The 24,669-nt window shown below is 45.5% G+C and overlaps 1 long non-coding RNA gene across 1 annotated transcript in view; it reads left to right on the top strand.

Annotated features, from left to right (window-relative positions):
* Positions 1–10,712, top strand: part of LOC109027216 (uncharacterized) — a 40,617-nt gene extending 29,905 nt beyond the window's left edge. Inside the window, exon 3 of the long non-coding RNA XR_008680536.1 lies at positions 10,606–10,712. This is a non-coding gene — a long non-coding RNA (uncharacterized lncRNA). The remainder of the gene's footprint in view (positions 1–10,605) is intronic.
* Positions 10,713–24,669: the final 13,957 nt, after the last annotated feature.

Here is a 24,669-nt window from a genome sequence, read left to right as displayed (position 1 = left end):
TACTCCCTTGCACCATCAAAAAGAATAACTCAAGACTTAGAAACATTACATGTAACAGAAAAAAAACCCATAAAAATAGAAAGTAACTAACAAAATGTTCATGAGATACAAATAGAGAAAATTACAAATTTTTGAGGCATATTAAAAACATAAGTAAATGGAAATATTTACCATGTTCATGGATGAAAAGATTCAATATTGTGAAGATGTCAAAACTCTGCAAATAATTTATAGATTTCATGCCCTTCTCATTATAATCTCAGCAGGATTTTTTTTACAAAATGTGGCAAGATTGTCTAGGCCTTATAATAAAGAACAAAGGTCATAAAGTAGTCACAAAAATACAGGCACAAAAGAAAGATGAAAAAAAGAGGATGAAAATTATGCTACAAGATATCACAATTCGTTATGTCAGTACATTTAAAGCAACATAATTATGATGGGTAATCTTACGTGTTAACTTGACTAGGCTGAGGGATGCTCAGAAAGTTGGTAAGATGTTATTATGGATGTCTCTGTGAGGATGCTTTTGGATGAAATTAATGTTTGAATCAGTAAACTGAGTACAGGATACTCGACTTTACCAGGGAAAAGAAATACACATTCTCTCTCTCCCTCCCTCCCTCCCTCTCCGTGGGCTGGAACATCCATCCTTTCCTGCCCTCTGACACTGGAGCTCTAGGTTCTCTGGACTTGAACTCCTCAGTCAACACCAGCAGCTCACCAGCCTTCAGGCCTCAGATTCAGACTCAGCTACACCAGAATCTTTCTGGCTTGCATACGGCAGATCATGGGACTCCTCAGCTTCTATAGTTACAGGAGCCAATGTTCATAATCCATCTCCTCTTATATCTCTCTACCTCCTATTGGTTCTGTTTTTCTGGAGAATTTGGACTAATAAGTAAGTTTATGAACAAAATAGAAACCTGGAGAGGGTTAAGGGAACTGTTCCACACTCATGGGAGTGGGATTCCTGCAACCACTGGGAGACAACGTGGCTGCGTCTGAAGTTGGAGAAGTGCGTTTCTGTGGCTCCGTGGCCTGGCTATTCCACTCCTAGATTTCCAGTGCATTCCCGTGGCTCCGGGGCCCGGCTATTCCACTCCTAGATTTCCAGTGCATTCCCGTGGCTCCAGGGCCCAGCTATTCCACTCCTAGATTTCCAGTGCTAGATTTCCAGTGCGTTCCCATGGCTCCAGGGCCCAAATATTCCACTCCTAGATTTCCAGTGCGTTCCCGTGGCTCCGGGGCCCAAATATTCCACTCCTAGATTTCCAGTGCGTTCCCGTGGCTCCGGGGCCCAAATATTCCACTCCTAGATTTCCAGTGCGTTCCCGTGGCTCCGGGGCCCAAATATTCCACTCCTAGATTTCCAGTGCGTTCCCGTGGCTCTGGGGCCCAAATATTCCACTCCTAGATTTCCAGTACGTTCCCGTGGCTCCGGGGCCCAAATATTCCACTCCTAGATTTCCGGTGCGTTCCCGTGGCTCCGGGGCCCAAATATGCCACTCCTAGATTTCCGGTGCGTTCCCGTGGCTCCGGGGCCCAAATATTCCACTCCTAGATTTCCAGTGCATTCCCGTGGCTCCGGGGCCCAAATATTCCACTCCTAGATTTCCAGTGCGTTCCCGTGGCTCCGGGGCCCAAATATTCCACTCCTAGATTTCCAGTGCGTTCCCGTGGCTCCGGGGCCCAAATATTCCACTCCTAGATTTCCAGTCTAGAAAAAGTCCTTCCACAAGGGTCTAATGGGATGAACTATTAGAAACAAGTAAACGTTTATGAAAACACGGGGCTGTGTGAATAGTAATGCATTCATTGATGTGGTAATAAATAAACAGTATCTACACACCTCAACCTGAATTAATCTCACGAGGAACATGTTTAACATACGAAGCCAGTCATGAAAAATGTATAATGTAAGATTCCCCTTATACACATTAAAAAAATAGATCAATATCAAATATTGCACAAGCCTCCATACATTTGTAGTAAGATACGAATAGATGTTTGGGAAGAATAAACACCAATGCAGTCAGTGATAACTTGAGGAATGGGAGAAAGCAGCGATGGAAGTGAAGCCTTTGCTTTGCAGCATTTGCCACAATTCATGTCTTCTGCTAGTGGCTTGTACTCACTATTACCTCATTATTCATAACTGCTTTGGAATATTTCATTAGGCCTTTAAAATAAATACTGTTAGTCAAAGAGACAAGAGGTTCAGCAAATGAGCAATAGACAGACACGGCAGAGAATCTTAAATGGATAAAAAATGGGCTCCTATTTTTGGTGTATGCTCTGAATACAACATTATTTCAGAGAATAAACTGGAAAAATTCCCCAAAACATACCACAAAATTAAAACAGTGTTTTAGTATGACACAATAATGGTTAGTTGTTTGTTTTTGTTTTCTTATTTATGCTTTTTTGTAACTGCATTTTAAAATATATATGCTGCTGGGCTTCACAGTTTGTTTATTGGCATAGGATGAGAAGTAGCCAATGAAATAATTCATCTAAGTCACTTTTAAAAATTAATTAAAACGTGAAATGCAGACAACCTCCCCATCCAGTCAACCTCAAGGAGACCCAGCTGCTGACGAGAGCCGACCTCAGTGTCTGGTTGAAGATGTCAAGAACAAGATGTTCTCATGCATGGTTCTTGTTTCTTTCCTCCATAAAACAACTAATTGAATTTGTCTGTGCTTGGTTTTGTCTGTCTCCACCCAATCTCTGGTGCCTGTCGGGGGCTTGGCCCACAGTAGGTGCTCCCTGTCCATTAGCTAAACAGATGACAGTGGACATGGCAGCTGATGGTGGTTAGAAGCTGGCACCTGCCAGATGGAAAGGAGAAAGCCCGGGTGAGATGCCGCCATTCCCCAGCTCTCAGGCACCATCTGCACGCACAGCGTATCAGAGCCTCTCCAACAGCAGTCATGATTTGTACTGGAGCCGTGCAAAGAGGGAGGGTTTTGTTACTTTCACGACATGAAATGCCCAGATGTCTCTAAGTTCCTAAATAAATATTCTATTTATAACTAAGTCTAATCTTTAAATTTCTGATACTCCCAAATATTAAAGAATGTCATGGGCCTAGACTATTACTACCAATGATAGTTATCTTGTAAGCATTAAATTCTTTTTTAACAGATGACCAGAAAAACTGTAGATGGGTCTATTTCATATCATTCCAGTTTCCAGCAGCTCCTTTCCTGAGCTGGGCTTGCAGCCAGACCCTCAGCTCAGGCAGGAGGCGTAGGAGCTGCCGCCATGTGGAGCCAATGACTCTTTGTCTGAACCTACCTGTATTAGTGTGTTTTCACGCTGCTGATCAAGACATACCTGGGACTGGGCAATTTACAAAAGAGAGGTTCAATGGACCCAGTTCTGTGTGGCTGGGGAGGCCTCACAATCATGGCGGAATGTGAAAGGCATGTCTCACATGGTGGCAGACAAGAGAAGAGAGCTTGTGCAGGGAAACTCCTGTTTTTAAAACCATCAGATCTCATGAGACCCACTCACGATCATGAGAACAACCCAGGAGAGACCTGCCCCCATGATTCAATCACCTCCCACCAGATTCCTCCCACAACATGTGGGAATTCGAGATGAGATTTGGGTGGGGACACCCAAATAATCTTATGATTTTTCAGTCCCTGTATTATCCACATGACACCTTCTGTTACTGATGCTTAAGGAGTGGCTTTCTCATTCCCATGGCATGTGCCTTCATCAGCTCCCTGAACAAGGGGGTCAGCTCGAGCTGCACTTCCCCAGCCTGCAGGGTTTTCTCACCAGAAGCCTCAGTCTCTCTCCTGAGCAGAACATCCTTGACAAATGCCATGTAGGACTTTTTAACAGGGCCATCTTGCTTCTCCTTCTGAACATGAACACCCGGAAAAGGTGGCAGCAACTCAGATCCACAAAATGAGCAAAGGACTTTCCGCGCAGGTGATCTGTTTGGCGGCTGGTTTACCCCCGCAAAGAGAGAGCTCCAATGCATGCTTCAAGAGCACAGTGAATTTGCCACTACTGTTATTTCGTCTTATTATAGATGTCTAAAAAAAGAAAATATTTTGGAAGGTGTTCCAGTCTTAATGGGAAATAAGGCCTATAAATTTAAAAAGATAGCCAAGCAGAGGGATCCACAAAGTGGCAGAAATGTGAAACCCCTTTTCCTAAATATACAGTATGTCTTTAAAACAGTACACATGCAGTATGTACCACTCATTGTATATTGGTCATTGAAGAAAAAATTCAGATAGATAAATATAGGTAATTAGTACATGTAGACATATTTTAAATTATTATAAATATATGGGGAAAACATCTTTGATTTAGGTGAACACTGAGCCTCTACTAAGCAGCATTTGAAATGTTTTTGAAGCATTCTTTCCTAATTCCTTTCGGCAAATCCTTTTTAAATATCTGATTCCATTTACTTAAAACCCTGCCAGTGTTACAGTATCCACGGAAGAAGGCGTTTTCATTACTCTGATACTAAATTAAAAGCTTTCTTTGTCCTTCTGTCTAATATGGAGCACCGGCATTGCCAGCCCGGCACAGTGGCGCTGGATGACAGGGGCTACACCAGAATCATGAGGGCAGCCATCCTGGGACCGAGGGAAAAGGCACAGCATTTGATTGGCGAGTCTGTTTCTTGTCTCCGGGCTGCTTTATGCTTTTCCCTCCAGCACTGTGGCCCCTCCATCCCCAAGTTTATAGCATTCTGCGAGCCTTGGGTAATAGAGTATTTCCATCACTGGCCCTGGTGCATGAAAGCCACACTGCCAACTTGTCATTATCACCAGTCTGGGTTCCTTTCCGATGGAGTAAGGGAAACTCCAGGCCCGGACTGGAAGAAGCTTATCTCCGCCGGGGAAATGTCTGCAGGTGACTGAAGCTTTCGTTCCACCATAACACATTTCAAGAGCACATATTCACTCACCCCAACACTTAGTAAGGACCCGTTTACAGGAAAACATTTATTTTGAAGCATACGTCTCAGCCAAAAGATACAGAGTGCTAAGATGTTCCATTCCTTTTTAAGGAGATTCCACTGGCCCTTTAAGCAAGAAATGACTTCACAGTCGAAACCTTGGTTTGGAAGACTTGTTTCAAATCTCGGCAGCATCCAATGAGCCCTCCTCATCAGCTGGTGGTAAGCACCTAGGACTTGGGCCAGTAGAACGAAGGAAAGAAGCACAACCATTTAGTAAAAAGGTACCATAAAACATCGGATCTGCCGTTTGCGGCTGTGGGTGTTTTGGAATGTGCACACACACGGGGTTTTCCTCTCCCTGCCGCCGTCTCCTTCTCTTCTCCCTCTTCACACAGAAGTAGCTGCTTATCAAGAATTGGTCTTCCCAAAGCCTAGGCTTTCAGGAGAACTTGGAAGTTTTCAGACAAAAAAGAACGGTGTTTGTAAACCAGGTAAGTCTTGGAAAGGGCATCTTGGAAGTGGGTGGGATAGAAAAAGGACCCCGGTGCATGCCAGCACCATGACAGACGGAGACCCCTCCTCCGTGTGCGGAGGGGAGGTCTGAGCATTTGGAGACAGTTGGAGACAGTCCTTTGCTTCTTGGCGTGAAGTAAAGAAGCATCAGACAGGAATATAAGGTGTGTTTACGAAAACCGGCTCAACAGACACCTTCACAAAATAGTTCTGGGGCCCAGCCTAGTGGGTGTTGTAACTAGAAGGCCAAGCGAGCAGAGAGATGTTGTGGCCTCAGGAGGTCTGACTGAGAGGATGAGCTTTGGAGCCAGGCAAGGAGTTCAGATGCCAACTCCCTTCCTAATGCTATGTCGCCTTAGGAAAGTTACTTCACATCTCTGTTCTTAAGCTTCCTCATTTGTAAAACCACGCATCCCTCTGAATTTATTGTAAGGATTAAATGAGTTAATATTTACAAAGCATTTGAAGCAGTGCCTGACACTGGGTAAGCATTATATAAATACTAGGTAAATAACCTATTGGCCCCGTGCAAGTCTCCTAAACTGAGGCATACATCCGAAGAATAATTAAAGTTAGGTTTACCCCAATCTTAGTGAAATTTGAGCTCAGAAATACAAAGAAATAGCATTTTCAATAATAAGGCTAGTGATAGTTATTGCATACTAAATACATGGACTGAGATTTATAGGCAATATCACTGCAGATACAATGGCTTTGGAAGGTTTCCTCTCGACGATGCTTCAGTCTTTTAGATGTGAGTGTGTGTGGGGTGTGTGTGCATGTGTGTGCACTGTGCACACTGTGCGTGTGTGTGGTGTCACATGTGTACATGTTGATGTGTGTGCGTGTGTGCATCATGCACACTGTGCGTGCGTGTCTGGTGTCATGTGTCTGTGTTGCTGTCTTTGTGTGCATGTGTGTGTGCATTGTGCACATTGTGTGTAGTGTTGCATGTGTACATGTTGCTGTCTTTGCATGCATGTGTGTGTGTTGCGGGTGTGTGTTCCTGCATGCAATAGTTCCCATTGCTGGGCTGATTCTCAGCCCCTGAGAGACAGTGCTCACAGATAAACTAAAATTCCCACTCCAAACAATTTGGTCAGAATCAATTTACATATGAATGTGTGGGTAATGTTTCCTTAACCAAAAATGTGAAGAATTGTGCTATTCTTTTCATGCTAACAGGCAATAATTAGCAGTGAACTGGTTAAGCTAGTTTTGTTTTCCACTTGTGCTTGTTTACGTCTTTATTGGTCAGGGCCTAAAATGTGCCTCAAGAACTGCGGAAGAGCAAAATTCGGCAGAGGGAAGAGGAAGGAGCAGAAGATGGAAGGAGACCGGAAGGATGTTGTCAAACACATCAGACTCAGAAGTGGCGCCTGGCCTGGCTGTGTTTTCACGGAAACCATTCCCAGTCTTTCTTCATGGCACCATTGCAGCCTCCCCTTTCACAGAGATGGTTCCTACCTAAGAAACTTGCCTTCGGAAATGGAAGACACGAGGGAGGTTACAGGTGGGTCCCGAGACAGATACTGAAGATAGAGAACTGGAAAGCGTGAAGCTGAAGAAGACCAGCACATTTGTGTTCAGAGCTGTCTGTTATCATAAGAAAAGGCTCAGGCTCCTGCAAGAACAGGCTCAGGATCCTGCTGCCAGAGACTGAGGTACAGTCGTTTGGCTTCTTAACAAAAGCAATTCAGCGACCAGCTTTTTTTTTTTTTTTTTACCATACCCATGTGTGAACATGTACATATATATTTGTTTAATTGTATTAAAAGCCCAAATGTCCAACAATGATAGACTGGATTAAGAAAATGTGGCATATATACACCATGGAATACTATGCAGCCATAAAAAATGATGAGTTCATGTCCTTTGTAGGGACATGGATGAAATTGGAAATCATCATTCTCAGTAAACTATCACAAGGACAAAAAACCAAACCCCTCATGTTCTCACTCATAGATGGGAATTGAACAATGAGAACACATGGACGCAGGAAGGGGAACATCACACTCTGGGGACTGTTGTGGGGTGGGGGGAGGGAGGAGGGATAGCATTAGGAGATATACCTAATGCCAAATGATGAATTAATGGGTGCAGCACACCAGCATGGCACATGTATACATATGTAACTAACCTGCACATTGTGCACATGTACCCTAAAACTTAAAGTATAATAATAAAAAAATTGTATTAAAATACCTTTTTGCTTAGCAAAACGTGTCTAAAGTTTTGATAGATTTATGAATAAAGTTAAAAGTGATCATCCAATTTCAATTAATAAAAAAATTTCAAAACTTACTTCTTGATATGTTGCTTTATTTTAGCAACTACCCTGTTCCATCTTATGGGTTGACTGCAGTTACATATAACTATTCTTGCAACCCATGTTAAATGAAGAAAATTAGATAGAATTAGAAAGCAATCTGATTACAGTGCACACTGCATTAATGGGATTCATGTGGCTTCACTGTATAGCTTGTCCTTGGGTTGCCATAAAGGAATACCTGAGACTGGCTAATTTATAAAGAAAAGAGGTTTATTTGGCTCATGGTTCTGCAGGCTGTACAGAAAGTGTGGTGCTGATGTCTGCTCACCTTCTGGGGAGGCCTTAGGAAGCTTCTAATTATGATGAAAGGGGAAGAGAGGGTGGACATCTGAGGGGGTGAGAGCAGGAGCAGAGTGGGAGGCACCACACACTTTAACAACCAGATCTTGTGAGCACCCACTATCATGAGGACAGTGTCAAGAGGATGGGGCTAAACCATTCATGAGAAATCCACTCCCGTAACCCAGTCACTTCCCTTCAACATTAGGGATTCCATTCAACAGGACAGTGTCAAGAGGATGGGGCTAAACCATTCATGAGAAATCTACTCCCATAACCCAGTCACTTCCCTTCAACATTAGGGATTCCATTCAACATTCCATATTCAACATGAAACTTGGGCAGAGAAATATCCATACCATCTTAGTCATGAAGGAAAACGTGGATTTTTGGCTCAGTCATTTTTTATCAAGAGGCTTAGTACCCAAGTAAGTTATTTTGTATCTGCAAAATGAATGTAATAAAAAGACATCAAATTTATTTACCAGCACTCACTATAAACACAGATCTTACTCTTTAAAACTCATCACCCTGTCTTGGCCGGGCATGGTGGCTCACACCTATAATCCCAGCACTTTGGGAGGCCAAGGCAGGCAGATCACTAAAGGTCAGGAGTTCAAGGCTGAGCCTGGCCAACATAGCAAAACCGTGTCTCTACTAAAAATACAAAAATTAGATGAGTGTGGTGGTGCACGTCTGTAATCCCAGCTACTCAGGAGGCTGAGGCAGCAAAACTGGTTGAACCTGGGAGGTGGAGGTTGCAGTGAGCTGAGATCGCACCACTGCACTCCAGCCTCGGTAACAGAGCGAGACTCTGTCTCAAGAAAAATAAAAATAAAAAAATAAATCTTATCACCCCGTCTCAGAAAAAAAAAAAAAAGTGAGATGAAGGAAATGGCAGCAAACCCAGTGAGAACATGTTTGAGGCTGTGCTTAGGTACAAGATACAGGTATCCATTGCAGATGTTCCAGAAGACATGATTCAGTGCAGCAGGGGCCAAAGAAAGGTGATGTAATTGACAGGAAAAGAGCACGGGGCCCGGCCTGGTCGGGGGCTCCTCAGACGGGGAGAGACTGGTGTGGCTGCCTTTTCAAGTGAAAAGTGCTCCCTGAGCAACATCTCTGTGGGCTTGGACAGGACCTTGGTCTCTCGGGGCCTCCCTGAGTCATTTAGACCCTGAGGTCAAGGATCAGCTTGTGACTTGAAAGATGCAGAACTGGCTCCCAGCCTCGGTGGGACAGCATCTTGCTTTGTGCAAAGCAAAAGGAAATCACATAATACAACTTTGTCTTCAAAAAGGAAGATGCAGTGAGTCTGATTCTGGGGCAGGACTCCTCTGGGGGCATGAACGCCAACAGCAGGGCTCAGATGTAAACACGAGACCACCTGTGCCCACCATGAAAGGAGAGCAGCCCCGCCCCCGGATGAGGGGCCTGTGAAAAGAAGTCTTTTGTGTCAAGCACCCTGGTCTTCCCCTCACAAGGTCAGGAAAGCCAATGAGGGAAGACGAGCAGAGATTCATCTCCAAGGACCCGCAACAATAAAACATCAGAGCTGGATTTCAGGTTGAGAAAGATAAAAAACATAAACACGTCTTTTCTAAAAAGCATATTTCAGTGAAACTATATTGTTGATCTTTTAATAAAAACCCTTTTTTCAAACTTTTAGAAACTATGCTTTGTCGCCTCATTTTTTTTTTTGGAATGTTGGAAGAGTTATGTCAAACCCTTGTAACCCAAGGTGCTATGGCTTCTTCCCCCCGGGAAGATGGCATGGCCTGTAGCTTCCCGCCCCTCATTGTCCTGCCTTCAGTGTGGGCTCAGCTCCTGGCCTCCCTGGGGCCTATGGAGACAGTAATACTCATTTCTGCACGGTGAGCTGTAAGCTGTGGACGGGAGCAGATATCCCTCCCTGAAGGAAAAGACAGAGTCCTACAAAGCAAATGCTTTTGACTCAGGTTTTTCCTCCTGCTGGGATGCTGACGTGATGCCTGGGGGTGTGGCAGCCATTCTGAACCTAAGAGACAATGAAGGGTGGACAACGGAAGACTCATGGTCCCGGCTGACATCCCGAGCGCTCAGAGCCCGTCGTTCCCTCTTTCCAAGTTCCTTCTAACAAACGGTAGCAGGAAAAATATTACTTAAACCATTGTCAATTTCTGATTATCTACAGTTGAATACACAACTATGTAAATACAATTCATTTGTATTTATGTTTATAAATGTAGATTTAGAAAAGGTGGAAAATGGCCGTGACATTGGGCAGTTAAAACAGGTTAAAATCCAGAGCACCTGTAGGTCGTAGTGAGCAGCTGTGGTTAGTTAGTGCCCGTTCCCAGGCCTGCACTTTGCTTGAGAGAAAGCACCACGGCCAGCACTACCTCAATCTTCCCGGAGCGGCCTTAATCATGTAAAAAAGGATGAAACTCACTTTAACAATACGTTTGATTTAGCCCAGTCTATCCCTAAGGTTACTATTCCAGCATGTACTCAATATAACAATATTAATTCCATACTTTACATTCTTTCTTTCCTACAGAGTCTTTGAAATCGGTGTGTATGTTACACCTACAACACATCCCACACTGGAGGAGCCACCCTCCCAGGGCGAGACGGCAACACAGGCCTCCTGGCCACCCACACAGGTAGTGAGGATTTGGGTTTCCACAGTTACCAAATCCCAAACCTTCCCCTAACCACACAATACCTGAAGTCAATAATTAGCTCAGAGCATGAAATCAAAAATCTAAAGTAATAATAATTTACTGAAAATGTATTTCTGTCTTCAAAAGTTTTAACAAGTATGGCCTCATTTAATGTCTTTCCCCCTGAATGTAAGTAATGGTAGTGCTAATGCCTTAGCTTTCTGCACGACTGAAATAAGACACTGCTTGTGAAGATGTTTTTGTTGTCGTCTCACAAGCGCTTCTGAAACATTTGCTAAGCTTGACCCAACTCTGAATCCCGCTACATTTTAAAGTATTGGCATCATACTGAGCACATTCTCTGACCACCGTGTAATAAACCAGAAATTAATAACAAAAAGATGACTAGAAAATACTCATATGTTTTAAAATTAAACAGTGTACTTCCAAATAGCATGTGCCAAATTAAAAATGTAAACTAAAAATTAATATGAAGTAAATGACAAGGAAAATACTCCACATGGAAACTTACAAAATACAACTATAGCCATGCTTAAAGGACATTTATGGCCTTGAATGTGTATATTAGAAGAAAGGAAAATGCAGGTATAAGCCAGTAAGTTAGCCCTATCCTGGAGTTAGCGCCAGCCAAGAAGGGGGAGAAATTATAATGGGGTCACATATACATTAAGAAATTATTTTCACAAAAGACCCATTAAGAGAGTAAAAAGGTAAGCCACCGAGAAAAAGGAAATATTTGAGACTCATTTAACAAAGGACTCCTATTAAAAATACATAAAGAACTTCTGCAAATCAACACAACAAAAGCAATCAGTTCAAAACAAAATTATGTGAGATACAGATATCCAATGGCCAACTAATATATGAAAATATGCTCAGTCTCAATAATTATCAAGGAATGAAAAATAAGTCAAGAGGAAGGTGCTATTCCACAACCCCTGGAATGGTTAAAGTTGAAGACTGTTGGTCCCAGGCATTTGCAAGAGGGCATGTGGATGAGAATTATCCTCACACACTGCCGGGGGGACATAAATTGGTGAAACCACTTTGGAAATGGTTTGCGATGTCTACTAAAGGTGAAGGTGTCTACACCGGGATCCTAGCAGTTCCACTCCTGAATGGGAATTTATGTTTATGGGCATGGAGAGACACATACTATTATTCAGAGCCATGTTATTAGTATTAACTGTACAAACCTACTTTTTTCTCAACCAGAGAATAGATATATGAACTTCGGTACATTGATGTGGCAGAATAAGACGGTGTACAGCAATGACACCAAAGGAACCATGGCTACAGGTAGCGGCAGGTGAACCTCACAAGTAAAACCGACAGAATGCAAAGGACTGTAGACTGCATGATGTTACCTGTCTGTAACATTCAAAAGGAAGGCAACACCGTTGTACTTAGTGATGTTGAGTTAAGCCTCTGCAGAAAGGCGAAGCTGTGATTGCACTGCAGCCCGTAGCATAGCGAACTTTGCAACGCAGGGAAGAGCATACAAAGCGCAGGCCTTTGGGAGTCCTGGCCGTTCTGTGTACTGACCTGGGTGTGGTCACATTTCTTGATAAACAATTGAGGAGCATGTTTTTGCCTTGTGCCTATTTTTATGTTATATTTCACGATATTAAAAATGTTAAGAAAGAAAGTGAGCTATTCAAATCATAGTACATTCAAAAATAAAACAAACATTCTCATGAAGCTGGGATCAAAGAGAATCTGAGAGCAGGGAGTTGAGGCTGAATCTGCAGCCCTCGGAAGCTCCAAATCTGATTACAAGTAGACTCAAAATACGGAGCACCGGGTGAAGGGCGGAGGCCAGGCTCATTACTGGGCTTACGGGAAAGATCTTCTGCCATGTCATTTTAATTCTGTGGGAAATATGTCTTCCTCTGACTTGTCTTTTCTGCCAGGGTGCAGGCAGAAGGACTTGACGCCTGGTGCTCCAGCAGCTGTCTTGCCACCAACGGGGTAAGGCCAGGGAAAGTGCAGAGTCAATAGCCCAGAACACTGAGATCCTCGGGCCACTGGAGGGACCTGCACCATCAACCTCTGGTCTTCTCAAGTAAACAAAAATGCCTTATGGTTTCTAGAAGATTAATTTTATGAAGTTTCTAAAAACTCTTTTTCAAAACATTTGTTAATCAAAAAAAATAGTTTCAGAAAAGGTCTCACTTGTAAGTTTACATAGCGTAAAAGCTGAAAACACACTGTCTTTGTATGACTTTTGTTTCAAGTTCGGTTGTCAGGAGAGTTTAATCAGACATTTTTACAACCACGTTAACTGTACTCAACCAAAACCTCAGGTCGCTGTGTGGAAAGCAACCACTGTAGCATGCAAATTAACACTTTCAGAGTGTACTAGAACACTGCAATTTGAACACGCAAATGAAAGTAGATACAGCATGAGAGCAAGGTACAAGATATGCTAAGACGAGGTTTTAGCCTCAAACCCAAGTTTCCTGGACTGTGGGTTCAAGTCCCATCTGCAATGTACTTTAACACATTTCTGTGGCTTAATTTCTGCCGGTTTTCTTTACAGTCATGGTTTGAAGAAATGGATGAACTGATCTGAACTTGCTTTTTAACATTTAAAAATACAAACTAAATTCATCTAGCTAGATTTGAAAATTGGGGGAAAAAGCTTTATAATTGTTTTTTAAAAGTCGCCTCACTTGCTGATCATTTCATGAGAAACGCAAAAAGAAACGTCTGCTGAACAAGGACGCCATGTCATTGTAATGGGATTACTTGGTTATCTGTGGTCATGCAGGTATTGTGGGATTTCTTAGATTAATTTTGTTAGATAATTTTTGAAATGAATTTAAAATTTCTTGTTGAACACATTATCACCCCTGCAGTACCAGAAATGGTGACTTTATCAGGAAATCAGAGCTCTGCACAGCTTACGGGGACACCTCAAGCCTTCAGGATGAGCCAGGCTGCCCTCTATGGACCAGCAGGTCAGCTCAGGGATTGCCACATAAAATACAGGACACAAGTTGAATTTCAATTGAGGGTAGACTGTAATTTTTTTTTTAGCATAAGTATGTCCCAAACGTTTCATGGCATATAATGACACTAAAAGAATATCCCTTGCTTGTGTGATATTTGAGTTTAATGACGTGTCCTGTTTTGTTTGCGTGTTGGCCAAGTCTGTCCATCCTAGCAACAGACATCCCAGGGCAGACAGTGGGGGCCTCTGGTGAGTTATCTCACTGATAATTTAGCTTCAGTGAACAGTTCCCTTAAGGCTGGGCTGTCAGGACACTCCCTCCCCCATCTCCTGCCCGAAGCCGGTTTTAAACAGCGTATTCTTCAAATCACTACTTATGTCTCATTTGATGCATGACAAAACACAAAAAAAATGGGACCATATCTGGCCGTTTCTAAATTAATCCATAACTTATCTTTTCCACTTCTTCTACAGTTGCAAAATACTACTCCAACTAAGAAGCTTTTGGGAGAAATATGACTAGATGGTCTGGTCCACCCTGTCCCATCCATCGTAGGGTGGTTGAGAAGCCACAGCAAGGCAGGGCCCATGGCAGAGAGAAGCTGCCAGGGAGGCCACACTGGCTCCTGATGCCTTGTACAGTGACACACTCCCTCTTCATTTTATATAATCATTACAGCCCTCACCAGGAGTCCAGGGAGGAGCAGGATCATCCTCATTTTTACTGATGATAAAACTGAGGTTCAGAGAGACACACGACCTGCCTGCATCTCTACAGTGGTGGTGCCTGGGAGCTCGGCTGCAAACTCACACTTGTCTCCTGCGTCCCTACCCGCCCCCCCCCCACCCCAGTCTCTCACTGCTCTCTTGCAATATACAACATTTAAAATCTATCTCATTTCAGGAGTTCGAGACCAGCCTGGCCAACATAGTGAAACCCTGTCTCTACTAAAAATACAAAAATTAACCAGGTGTGGTGGCAGGTGCCTGTAATCCCAGCTACTTGGGAGGCTGAGGCAGGAGAAATGCTTGAACCTGGGAGACAGAGGTTGCAGTGAGTCGAGTCCACACCACTGCACTCCAGCCTGAGCAACAGAGCAAGAATCCATCTCAAAAAAACAAAAACACAAAAAAACCACTCTCTACCTCATTATCTCAGTTTTCATAATTAAATAGACATTTTTTTAATGTAATGCTCTTAACTATAATCCTCATTTTTAAAAAAGTATTTTATTAATTTACAAGAAAGAATTGTACATAATCATGGGGGTGCCTAGTGATTTTTTTTTTCCAGACTGAGTTTTACTCTTGATGCCCAGGCTGGAGTGCAGTGGTGTGATCTCGGCTCACTGCAACCACTGCCTCCCAGATTCAAGCAATTCTCCTGGCTCAGCCTCCCAAGTAGCTGGGATTACAGGCGCCCACCACCATGCCTGGCTAATTTTTGTATTTTTAGTAGATGCAGGGTTTCATCATGTTGGTCAGGCTGGTCTTGAACCCCTGACCTCAAGTGATCCACCTGCCTTGGCCTCCCAAAGTGCTGGGATTATAGGCGTGAACCACCACGCCCAGCCCTCTAGTGATGTTTTGATAGATGAATTTCTCATATCATCACTAAGACGTAGTTCTTAATATATTCAACAACAAAGGTTTTTGAAGTTAAATAAATTTCTACCTAGGAATGAGGTATCGCTTTGAAGCACACAATCCCTATTGCTAAATTAACCATGGAAGATGAGGCCCTGCACGAGAGTTCATAGAAGGCGGCTGTGATTCTGGAGCGTCTGTGTGCACGGGGAAGGCACCACGTATCTCTGGGAAACCCTTCCCCTCCTTTTTAAAAGCATTGGAAAAAAATGATGCTTGGCCCTTTAATAACTAAAAGCCAGGCCCTGGCAGAGTTTGGTTGTGAAATAATAGAAGGGGAAAAAGTTTGAAAAAGAAACATGAACTGATGCAGAGTGGCTTTTCCCCAGCTGCAGGCTTCAAAGGCCAGGAATTTGGCAGCAGGAAGGCCTGTGGATTAGAGATCTCGCCACTGGCAAAGGCCATTTCCAGGAATAGCTCTGCCCGGGGTGGCCACAATTTTCCTCTGATCTGGCAAAATCTAAGCCATAGGATATGAAGAAATTCCTCGATTCTGAAAAGCAATGTCAGAGATCCTTTATATGAGTACGAAGCATTCAAGCAGTGGCTTAAAAATAAGAGGAAACGATAGGACAGCTGCTTGTCTGTCTGAAGCCGGACACCGAGCACTGTGGGGCCCCAGGGCAGCTTGGTGGGGCTGCATCTGCCAGGAGTCCCCCAGCTCCTCAGGGATGAGGAGGCGCTCCTGCCTGGGGTCCCCTCCACACGCCTGCCGCAGCACCCCTGAATCAACATGGGAGGGCCACAGTCTACACTGTGACGCGTCTCTGTGCACCAAGGCAACCTCCCAGGTTCATCTCAGAGGGCTTCAGAGCAACATCACCACAAATTACACAAACCTCCTCAAAATAGAGAATCAGCACGTGCCCGTTTCACACACTTCTGACCATCAAAGAAAAAGTATGACGCAGTCATCTGCTAACACAGAAACGCTTATATATCAAGCAATGACCGCCCGTGTTTGTTACTTAGGTGTGTAGTATTTTGTTCAAGAATAATGGTATTTTTAAACTCTTCACTTGTTAGTCATGTTTTAAAATTTGATTGACAAAATCCCTCACTCTTTTTATATATCCATAAATTAAGCTTTCTTACATATGTGATTTTCCGTTTAACAGGGACACCCAGATCAGCTTTGTCACAGCTGCTGCTCCATGAATATTTTGGATTCAATGAATGAATTGTTCTTAAGTAATAATGAATGAGTATGTTTGCTTTTCTATCCTTTTTCTCCAGGCCAGTAGAGCCTGTTGTAAAGCTGTATGTAAACAGTACATAGTGATAACTTCTCTTGTTCTAGTTACCAGTATAAAGCATCCCCTCCCTGGACTGTTGCTGGAAGTCCTGAAAGCCATTTTATATGTGCTTGTGGGTTATCCCTGGGACCACTCCTGAGTCCTCTCCTGTCCCCACTGAAGCCACCAGTGCAGCCGGCCTCTGCCTGCTGCAATGCTCCTACCTCTGTAGGCAGAAGTCATGCTCAGGTGCCAATATGTCAGAAGGGAGTGACATATCCATGTGAGAACCAAGGCTTCTATGCCACCGGGGTTTGCCACGAGTGTCAGCACTGGATAGAAGCAGAACCCTGATAAAAACTAAATTCAAAATGTTCCAAAATTTAAATTAAATACCAATCACTGAGGCAGGATAGGTAGTCAAGGAAGTAGCCGTGTCCTTGGGTGGTTCACAGTGGTGGTGGACATTGGTAGACACTGGTGTACGTGGTGACTGTAAAATCAACACAGCAAGCCTCAGCATTGACATTGTCACTGAGCTCCCTCAAGCAAAGCTACCTTCAGTAGGGAATTTCCCCTGCAGAGAGCATGTGCACTTTGATTTTACCATCTCAAACTGACCCTTTGCTCTTTATAATCATAAAAAGCAAACCATGGGTGGAGATACAAGACCCTGAGACATGTGACGTGTGAGCAAGCACGAACAACTACCATGTGTGCATCCAGAGGAGCACCCAGAACATGCCCCAAGCAGCGCCTCCTCCCACCCCCTCATGGGTAATCGTGGAAGACTCCCACAGAGGGAGCCTCCCTCCTGCTGCTCTCTGCTGTCTCACCTTGGAAAGCACCCGCCCTGAATCCTCTCTCTCCCAAGCTGTCCTGTCTATTCTGCACCTAACTGTCAAAATATTATTTTTCCTTTGCAAAAAATTACTTCATGCTGCATCTCCTTTGCTGTGTGTCTCTTGCTTAAATCCTTTTAAACTAAGACCAGACCCAAGGTCTCACAACCTCCATCACCATCATCACTTTCAAGCAAAAATAATACAGCAGCCTCCTCTGTTCCAGTGTGGGTGAGTCGTGTAAGAAGATCTGATGTCTGAATGCTCTGTGGATGGGGGCGACCGATGATCTGGGCTCATTCAAGAACACACCACACCACGTGGGTGTCCACGGACTGCCCTGCTCATTCCGCGTGGCAAAGTGTTTAGTGCCACTAGTCATCATGCTGTAGTCACTACCAACACCCCCTCTTCCGTGCTGGAGGTGTTGGCGTTATTTGGGGAGTCCTGGTGACTCCCCTAAGGTCATGTAGCACCAGAAGTGCAGCCAGGTGACTCTGACGCAGGAGCCCCTCACCACTGCGTCCCAAGGGGCTTCACATCAGCCACTGGTTTCAAGACCGCAGTTCAGATTCTCCCTTTGCCACAATGGGTGGACAAAAACTACGGAGATTGATTTGTGATTGTCAGGCTTTTGGGCCCTGAGTCTTGCAAGTTTTCTTTTTGCCAATTATCATGCTCTAGTAAAGCCACACAATTTGTTCAAAAGCACATTTTCTAGTCTGGGGAATTTGGAGATCTATGTGATATGGAATTGCTCTAAGTCAAGGATAACCAGGGACTCAGTAGAGGACTATAAAAAGGAGAAGAAAACCTTACACTGAATAAAAAGAGTAACAGAAAATACAATCACCCTGCGACCAGATGTCAAGCACTCTCGAAAGCAGAGCTCACGGTGCCCGGCGGCTCCAGTGTGCACGTCTCTGTCCTGGGGAGCCGCCGTTATTCTCTGGATGGTTCCTCATGACGGTGCCCGGCAGCTCCAGTGTGCACGTCTCTGTCCTGGGGAGCCGCCATTATTCTCTGGGTGGTTCCTCATGGCTGGCAAACATGGTGTTTCCCACTCTCCTCTGGTTCTGTCATGGGGTCTACCACACTTGGGTGTCTCCCCGAGTCACCACTCTTGGAGGGCAGGGCTTCGTGCAGTGGTTAGATGCAAGGGTCCCGTGGGCTCATCCTGCTTCCATCTGCCCAGACTTAGCAGTCCTGTGCTCTCAGGCAGGGCCTTCACCTCTGGAGCCCCCTCTTCCTGTTTGTAATAGAAAATCCTTGTCACTAAGTCATTACATAATCAGGTTCATGTGAGCATTAATGGGCTGTTGAATGAGAAACGCTTACGATGTTGCCTAAACATTTGCTAGTGAAAGAGGGTGCAGTCCCCTCAGCACTAAAACAACACCGTGCCTCCCAGGACACCCATTCCACAACTGACAAACACGACCCTGCACCAACTGGGGTAGGGAGTGGAAAGACACAAGTGGCTTAGGGAGCTGGGGCTCAGTTCTCCGGCAGGACTGGTGCTTCCCCTGAGATCACACAGATGTAAACCTGGGGAGACTTTCCAAATTTCCTTGCCGGCAGATTGTGGATGGCAATAAGAACCCATGAATGAGATGCACTGCATGGCATGTGGAAGGCCGGATGAAAGTAGAAGCCCCCTCTGTCTTCCTGCAGCACAGGAAGCAGGTGACCTGAGCAGGTGCGGCTTTCAACAGGTGACCTGAGCAGGTGCGGCTGTCAGCAGGTGACCTGAGCAGGTGCGGCTTTCAGCAGGTGACCTGAGCAGGTGCGGCTGTCAGCAGGTGACCTGAGCAGGTGGGGCTTTCAGCAGGTGACCTGAGCAGGTGCGGCTGTCAGCAGGTGACCTGAGCAGGTGGGGCTTTCAGCAGGTGACCTGAGCAGGTGCGGCTGTCAGCAGGTGACCTGAGCAGGTGTGCGGCTTTCAGCAGGTGACCTGAGCAGGTGTGGCTTTCAGCAGGTGGGCCTGAGCAGGTGTGGCTTTCAGCAGAGATCCTACCCTCAGCACTGTGTGTGGAATGTAGGAATGCTTTCCAAAAATGTTGAACTGATTTCATTAGACAAATAGAAGTCAAAGCAAACTCAACGGGACAGGACATTGAGAAGTACACAAAGTCATTCAGGTGCAGGAGGGGCCTGTCCTGGATGAAGACAGAGCTGCATCCATGTTTTCATTGAGTCAGAAGAAATGGAATTACTGAAAGTTGCAGGTTGATTTTGTTCTAGGCCAGTGCTGTAAGGAAATCCATGTTGGATAGGCAGGAACAGGAGGGTTGGGGTGCAAGGCGAATATTCCAGGCAGTAGGTGATCATTGGGGTCTTCGGTGTGCAATGTGATCTGAGGATCATGGAATTGTGCTGGCTTTCAGAACAGAAGAGAAGCAGGGAGGAGCCTGTGCAGAAGAGGAAGATCTATCTGGAAAAAGTGAGGGTGTGAGGAGCAGCTGGGATAAGGCGCTAAGCAGGAACGCACCCAATGATGGGAAGGAAGGGAACCTGGGGGAGGCCCAGGGCATGCTGATCACAATGGAGAAACTGAGGCAGGGAAGAGAATTGCTAGCTGAGAGTTTCAGGATGTAAGCTGAAATGAAGTGTCCCAGAGGGACGTACATGGCAGGGGGCAGTGAAGACAGAAAAAGTTGGTTCTAAGTTTAAGCCTTTGCCGGATTCAGTGGGCAGTGTGAGATCATGTAATTGCAATTTACCTGTGTGCTACAGGGGAGCCGCCCACGCCTTTGGTGCTGCAGGAGATGAGGGAATCTGAGCGTGAATGAGAGAAGGAACTGGATCTTTCAGCTCCTAACATGAGTCAGTCTTTTGGTTCTGTTATTTGACTTAATTCTCTCAATAACTCGCCAAGGTGAGTGTATTAGTGAGCGTCCTCTAGAGGACTAGTAGGATAGATGTATACATGAAAGGGAGTTTATTAGGAGAATTAACTCACACAATCACAAGGTGAAGTCCCACAATAGACCATCTGCAAGCTGAGGAGCAAGGAAGCCAATCCAAGTCCCAAACCTCAAAAGTAGGCAAGCCGACAGTGCAGCCTTCAGTCTGTGGCCGAAGGCCCGAGAGCCCCCGGCAAACCAGTGTAAGTCCAAGGTCCAAGAGTCCAGAAGCTGAAGAACTTGGAGTCTGATGTTCGAGGGCAGGAAGCATCCAGCACGGGAGAAAGATGGAGGCAGGAAGACTCAGCCAGTCCAGTCCTTCCACGTTCCTCTGCCTGCTTTTATCCTAGCCAAGCCGGCAGCTGATTAGATGGTGGCCATCCAGACTGAGGGTGGGTCTGCCTCTCCCAGCCCACTGACTCAAATGGTAATCTCCTTTGGCAACACCCTCATGGACACAGCCAGGACAATACTTTGTGTCCTTCAATCCAGTCAAGTTGGCACTCAGTACTATCACAACGAGTATTAGAATCTTCTACATTTTTGACTCAAGGAAACCAAAGTTTACGGAATTTTGAAGATTTGGCTAAAAAAAATAATTCTGAAATACCAGAACATGCTTGTGGTGGAGATTGTGTGAGGAAATGCACTCCTGAGAAGGGGCAAGTCAGACAGAGAGAGGCAGGGAGAAGAAAAGAAGGAAGAGGAGAGAAGCAGGGAAGAGGAAGAGCACAAGAAAGCAGGAGAGGTGGCGAGCGGGGAGACAGAGACAGGGAGAGCTGCAGAGACGACCCCACTCCCCACCCGGGAGGACAGAGAGGACCCCGCTCCCCACCTAGGAGGACAGAGGATCCTGCTCCCCACTCAGGAGGACAGAGGATCCCACTCCCCACCCAGGAGGACAGAGAGGACCCCTGCTCCCCACCCGGGAAGACAGAGAAGACCCTGCTCCCCACGTGGGAGGACAGAGAAGACCCTGCCTCCCACCTAGGAGGACAGAGGACACCACTCCTCACCTGGGAGGATCACCGCTGCTCTGTATCTCAAACAACCACAACAAGGGTTAGATAAATGTCTACTTTACAAAACAAAGTCAGATGGGACTTCAGTTTTTATTTATTTATTATTTATTTATTTCTGAGACAAGGTCTTGCTCTAATACCCAGGCTGGAGTACAGTGGTGTGATCCTGGCTCACTGTGGGCTCCACCTCCTGGGGCTCAAACTGTCCTCCCACTTCACCCTGCTGAGTAGCTGGGGCCACAGCCTCAACAGCCTACACCACCATATTCGGCCAATTTTCCTTTGTATTTTGTAGAGATAAGGCCTCACTATGTTGCCTAGGTTGGTCTTGAACTCCTGGGCTTAACTGAACCCAGCCTGCCTCAGCCTCCCAAGGTGCTGGGATCACAGGCATGAGCCACTGTGCCTGGCTCTTCCTTCCTTCCTTCCTTCCTTCCTTCCTTCCTTCCTTCCTTCCTTCCTTCCTTCCTTCCCTCCCTCCCTCCCTCCCTCCTTCCTTCCTTCCTTCCCTCCCTCCCTCCCTCTTTCTTTCTTTCTTTTTTTTTTTTTTTTTGAGATGGAGTCTCGCTTTGTCATCCAGGCTGGAGTGCAGTGGCTTAATCTGGGCTCACTGCAAGCTCTGCCTCCCGGGTTCACACCATTCTCATGCCTCAGCCTCCCGAGTAGCTGGGTCTACAGGCACCTGTCACCACGCCTGGCGAATTTTTTGTATTTTTTAGTAGAGACAGTGTTTCATCGTGTTAGCCCAGGATGGTCTTGATCTCCTGACCCCGTGATCCGCCCACCTTGGCCTCCCAAAGTGCTGGGACTACAGGAGTGAGCCACCACGCCTGGCCCTGGCTATTTATTTCTTAAAGGGAGATTTAGAATTCCACTTTAGGTAATGGGCTTTTGGAATAATTAAGAAGAATCTGAAACACATTCTTTGAAAAGAGCACATCAAACTGTCACAGAGCAGAGGAAGCTGCGGAGACATGAGGACTAAGTGTCACATGGGATCCTGCGCAGGAGGGAAGACTGAGGGGACGCGGATCAAGGACGCCCTGAGCTGATGCTGATTATCAACGCCGCCTCCACGACGCCGACCACCGACACCACCTCCACGACGCCGACCGCTGACGCCGCCTCCACGACGCCACCAAAGTGGCCTCCACGACGCTGAACACCGATGCGGCCTCCATGATGCCACCAACGTGGCCTCCACGACGCTGACTACCAATGACGCCTCCATGACGCCACCAACGTGGCCTCCACGACGCTGACTACCAATGCCGCCTCCATGATGCCACCAACGTGGCCTCCAAGACGCTGAACACCGACGTGGCCTCCACGACGCTACCGACACTGCCTCCATGACGCTGACTACCAATGCCGCCTCCACGACGCTACCGACGCTGCCTCCATGATGCTATCAACGTGGCCTCCATGACAGTGACCACCAACGCCGCCTCCACGACACTGATTACCGACACTGCCTCCACAACGCTGATTACCGAGGCTGCCTCCACGACGCTGATTACCGACACTACCTCCATGACTCTACCAACATGGCCTCCACGACGCTGATTACCAACGCTGCCTCCAACACGCTGACTACCGATGCCACCTCCACGACGCTGACCACTGACCTGGCCTCCACGACGCTGACCACCGACGCCACCTCCACGACACTGACCACTGACCTGGCCTCCACGACGCTGACCACCGACGCCGCCTCCACGACGCTGACCACCGACGCCGCCTCCATGATGCTGACCACCGACGCCGCCTCCACGATGCTGACCACCGACGCCACCTCCACGATGCTGACCACTGACCTGGCCTCCACGATGCTGACCACCGACGCCGCCTCCACGATGCTGATTACCAACACTGCTTCTATGACTGAGGCAGATGCACCACACCAGGAAAAACGTTCACGGCAGCAGAAAGTGGTGTGGGGCTTGTGGGATTCCAGTACTGCTTTCTCAATTTTTCTGTAAATGTAAAATAAAACAGAGTTCTAAGAAGTTTGCTTAAAAAAACCACATCCATGTCAGACATTTCAGACATGTGGAAAGCCCCGATCACCACATCCGACCTCTGAGGTGGGGAGGGCAAAGGGCGAAGGTCGTATGGTTCGTCTGACCTGTGTTCAACCACTTCTGTCTCCAAACTTCCGTCTGACGCAGTGGAAAGCACATATAGAGATTTCAATCATATTTTAAGTTTATTTATGTGTAATAAGTGAGATTTATACACTGGGACATAGCCTACTTGATCCAATAGGAAAAAAAAATAAAAAACATCTTAACGCTTGGGCATAGGGGAATAAAATCAAATGATTATGCATAAGAAATACTGGAATTAATCTTTTTCTAAGGACGCCTTTGAAGACCCTGCAGACAAAGTGGAAAGGAACTCTCAGTCCCACTTGGACAACAATGAGGAGTAGTTATGGCCTATGAGGGAAAAACCATGAGCAATGACAAATCCTGAGAATATTTCCATGACGTGGGACTTTGGATGCATTAGAAAGTTCGTGATTTGAGCAGCCTCTGCTGGTCATAGGTATGCAAAGTGAAAACGTTTCTGGGAAAAATATTTTCTCTGATTTTGAGTTGTGTTTGATTATTAGTAATAAAATTATAAATAATGGCAATATTACAAATAAAATAGCAATAGTATTAAATATTAAATCAATAGCAATATTATTCAGTAGTAGTTAACATTGTTAGAGCTCTTACTGTATAGGAGATTTATATATTTTCTCAGTGTTTGCAACAGCCTTGCATGGCAGGCAATACTGTTATATTTGCAGAAAAGAAGTGGAAGCTTATTGATGTTTTATGACTCCACCAAAGTCCCACTTCATGGAATGCAGAGTTCGGGCCCAAATCTGGCCTGCTTGCCTCCACAACCTCCATCACACTCCATACGATTTGCACAAACCTCATATCCCAATGATAAATTCTGCATCACTTCCCAACCCTCTGCTTAAGACAGAGAAAGTCATTAAATGTTGTCGTAGTATTAAAACTCCAGAAAAATAATTAGATGACTACTTGTAGGTTTGTCTTGTTGTTGTGGTTGTGGTTGTGGTTGTGATTCTTAGGAACGTTTTGAGCAGTCTCTGCTGGTCATAAAAGTAGAGGTGTGTTAACTTTAGACTTCTGAGGCCTTGTCTTTACCACCAACCTCATGTTGGCTGTGTGAGAACCTATTACTTGGCCATCACTAAGTTCATGATTCACAATGTGTGACTCACACGGCATTCATGATTCGGATACATTCGATAAAACCGGTAGGGAGAACACATATGCAAATATATACTAGTGGATAACTTCTGC

This window comes from Gorilla gorilla, chromosome 5, assembly GCF_029281585.2.
Source record: "Gorilla gorilla gorilla isolate KB3781 chromosome 5, NHGRI_mGorGor1-v2.1_pri, whole genome shotgun sequence".
Classification (NCBI taxonomy): Eukaryota; Metazoa; Chordata; class Mammalia; order Primates; family Hominidae; genus Gorilla; species Gorilla gorilla.
Note: the sequence above shows the minus strand (reverse complement) of the source record. Positions and strands in the feature narration are given on the sequence as shown.